Source organism: Bidens hawaiensis, unplaced genomic scaffold, assembly GCF_021521415.1.
Source record: "Bidens hawaiensis isolate Kalapana, Puna unplaced genomic scaffold, B.hawaiensis_p1.1 tig00009937_1, whole genome shotgun sequence".
NCBI classification, from domain to species: domain Eukaryota; kingdom Viridiplantae; phylum Streptophyta; class Magnoliopsida; order Asterales; family Asteraceae; genus Bidens; species Bidens hawaiensis.
Window position 1 is genome coordinate 747,580 of NW_027491752.1, and position 4,228 is coordinate 751,807.

A 4,228-nucleotide genomic window follows, 5' to 3' on the forward strand; every position below is an offset into this window, starting at 1 on the left:
TAGTTATTATGAGTCGGGCTAGCATTGGGTTAAACGGATACGGGTTATGGACTTGGATAAGGAAGGAAAGAAGAAAAATACCATGGGCTTAAGCCCATGATCCCTAATATATAAACCTTCATTACTAATTAATTCATTCATTTACACATATTCCATACACCACCCAAAACATACACTTAATCTCTCTCTAGTTTCTCTCCTTTCTCTAGCCGAACCAAGAAAAAAAAACCGATCCCGATCCAAGGTAATGATAGTATGATATTGTATGAACTCAAACCCGTCAGATTTAGTCACAAAACGACGAGCCGACACCTTTAAACCGTTAAAGTCATGAGATCTAGGTGGAATCGGGTATAAAACGAACTTAAGATGAGCTTAGGGGTCACCATAGCTCATATCTGAATCGAACGGGACGAAAAACAGTGAAAACGGTGATGAAATAAGCAAGATCTCACTTTTCAAGCAATGACGGCGCCGGAAAAACGAATACGAGTTTAGCATGTCAGAGAATGTTCTGACATTATCTGACCTAACCCTAATTCGTTAACGGAGAGTTAACAAACTAGAGGTAATTCGTCAAGTGATTCGTTAACGGAAGCTTAACGAACTAGCCTTAATTCGTATCCAAATTCGTTAAGGAAAAGATAACGAATTAAACCCATTTTGTTATAATCATTCGTTAAAAGGAGATAACGAATTAGAAGGTTCAATTCATCACAGAGGTGTCATTCGCAATGAAGTTCAAATCGTCAAGGACCAGTTCGTTATAAGGTCCAATTCGTTACAAGGACCAGTTCGTTATTATAGCCAATTCGTTATAAAGTAACAAATGGGTCATTCGTTATGAACCCAATTCGGTAAGAACCCAGTGATGAACTAGAAGTTTAACAAAATGACAGAACAGTCCCTAGACTTAGAAAAGTATGATATAATTACATAATAGCCCTTGGACTTTGATAATTTATGAAAGATACCTTTAAAGGTAAACAAGTAACAATTAACTAGCCGGTAAAGGTTCAATGAAGTAAAACCAGCATAGACACTTAAGATTAATTAAGTAAACGATAAGAAGAGCTAGAACCGTATTTAATATATGTAATGATTATCACATCAAGAAAGGAATAACCATACACGGTGGACGTAATCGCGTTCAGGGTGAGTTCTAGCCCCATTCCTTGTTATGTTTTCGGGGCTGTGTGCATACTCTATGTGATAGTTAATACACTTACCTTAAATGATAAGTGTATGCTTTGTATGATTCATGTATGATGATTTCTTGACGGTGCGTGAACGATCTCTGGATATTGCATGTACTGCCAGGTGGTAGTTAAGGATATGATATATATATATATATATATATATATATATATATATATGTATGAATGATGTATGTATGTTATGTTGATAGTACATGAACGATCTTCAGATATTGCACGTATTGTTAAGGAAAGTATGTAAAGACAGGTACGGTACAGTTGCACGAAACAAAGGGACCAGACCCTAATAATATCTGTGAGGATAGGGACCAGTCCCTAATAATATATGTGAGGATAGGGACCAGACCCTAATAATATCTGTGAGGATAGGGACCAGACCCTAATAATATCTGTGAGGATAGGGGCCAGACCCTAATAATATCTGTGAGGGTAGGGACCAGACACTAATAATATCTGTGATGTTGGGGACCAGACCCTTGTAATATCTGTGAGGTTATAGGGCGGAAGGCTCTTTAAGTAGTATGGATAGTCATGCATATAAAGTAAAGTATGAATAATGTACACACCTTCAGGCAGGTGTGCAAGTATGTGAACTGATTGTATGTTGTATGATTAACTAGAACTCACTCAGCGTAGTTGACTTTTAGTATGCACGCAAATGAGTAGAATGAGGCAGCTCGCTTGAGGGGAAACACATGGCATGGAATTGAAGACACTGGCATCTTAAGGAAACATTATGTTATTTAAAAGACAATGTTTTATGTTTAAATGAATTGAATGCTCATTAAGAAAAGAATTGCTGGTTATGTAATATATTGGTTTGAAGTAATCATATTCCGCGTAAAGTTATAATTAACTCTGTTAGTTAGAACTGCGTTTATTAGTAAATCCAATATTAAAGTAGGGCTAACGGGTCCGGGCCCTTACATGGAACAGTGGAGACTTCTTCGATTTCCCACTTGAAATGGGAGTGGCAACAATGACTGGGCTTCTAAGGGTTGAGGGAGGTGTGGTTGATATGGTTGATGTTTTGGTCAGAAATCTGTTAAGGATCCAGTAACCAAATCTGTTACGTGAGGTTTAGTGCTAAGGTAACAAAAATGAATATGTAAACGAATTATGAATGAACACCGAGATTTGTTGCGAGGAAAAACCCTTTAATATTATTCGGATAAAAGGAAAAAAACCCCGGGTGATGACAACTTGTCTATCACCAATTTATTAATGCTAAAAAGGGTTACAAAAGGTGGAGCTGATGATCAACGATTACAAATGAAGCTAAGTGTGTTTGAGATTGCAGAGAAATATTGAGCTAAGCTTTGCAGTTGTGAACTAACGAGTGCATGTATGTGTGTCCCCTAACGTTGATCTCATCTCAATATAAAGAAAAGAAATTAACAAACTAACAACTAGGTCCTAATAATCTGCCACCTCTCCACTCTTCTTCCATCGTGCCTTTTGACCACGTGCCATAGAATTCTAGTAGCTAAATAAGTGGTAGACTAAGTCTAGGAGTCGATGTGGTTATTAAATATCAGTCTTCATACGACAATCTTTCATCAAATAGCAATATTGATTCAGAATCCTAGATCCAGACTCAGCTAGAGAATACTTCAGAAGGATACTTGATCCAAGCTCGTCACCAAGAATAACGTATCCTCAGCAGATAATTATTTGTGACTCAACAATTGCCCCCAATTTGGCGGTTGTTGATAATTTTTCCGCTGTCATGTGGTATTCAAAATTCCAAAACAGCTGTCAAATTGTTAATATGAAAAGACATAATTAGGGATTAGATAAAAAATAATTAAACAAAGTAAGGAATAAATGTAAAAATTCACTCCCTTCTTATTCGCTTCATTCCAGAAGTTTCTCACACTTCCTTCATCCTAATCCAGGTGACCTTTATCTTTCTTTCTCTCTTTCGTATTCTGATATCTTCCGATAGTTACTTTTCACATTCGTCTAACCAAATGGCCGAGGATATGAAAAGCCAAGGTTTAATCCAAAATCCCTCGTCAGAAGTTTGCAAATTTACAGACCCTGAGATTGACCAAATAGCACCCTTTTTTCCTCCTAACACCGTATTCAGACCTTATGATTCTTCGACCCCAAGCGACGTATCGTCAAAGGTGTGGGTTTGATTTTCGGCTTGTCCATTCTTACTCAGCTACTCGTATCCATTCCCGGAGTTTACCGAAAGATTATTCACCCTTACCGGCATTAGCTATATACAAGCTATGCCAATGATATGGCGAGCTTTGTGGACCTTTGAAGAGTTAATAGCCGACCACGATCTTGAGTTTGGGCTCTGTGAACTTTCCTTTATTTACTCCTTGTATACCCATGGTTCCACCCGCTATCTGCTTAAATCCAAACCTCACCAACTGATTCCGCTTGATGAATTCACACAAAACGCTTCTCACTGGAAGAATCAATTTTTCTTTGTTAGGCGCGACTCTATCCCAAATGGAAATACCCTTTCGACTAAATGGATTAGGCGGGGTAGGATTTCTGTTTTCTAATGCCGCTTATCGATTTAGGTTGGAATATTGACTTGTTTGTTTCTTTGGTACAGTGGAGAATTTTGCACATCGTTCTAAGCTTCCAGGAACAAAGGAGAGGGTAGCTGCATTCCTCAAGTTGAACCCAACCATTCGATCCTTTAAGATCAGGACCTCTGACTCATATTCATAAGGCGAATGGTCAGATACTTCACTTCAAAGCAATATGTCAAGTAAGTAAAAACTATAAAGATAAGTATTTAATTTTATTAGTAAAAAAGAAAACTTATCTGCTTTATTGCGTTTGAAGGTATTTCTAAATCTGCTAACAAGTCTGCTACCAAGTTTTCATTGGATGACATTGATCATTTGATCTCTCCGAAGACGGTTAAAAAGGAACTATCCAAATCTATTGTCCCAGCTCCTCACATTGTGACCACTAGGGCTAAAGCTCAGTCCAGGAAGAAGAGGAAGCAACCGGAATCTCATGCTGAAGTCCAAAACGTT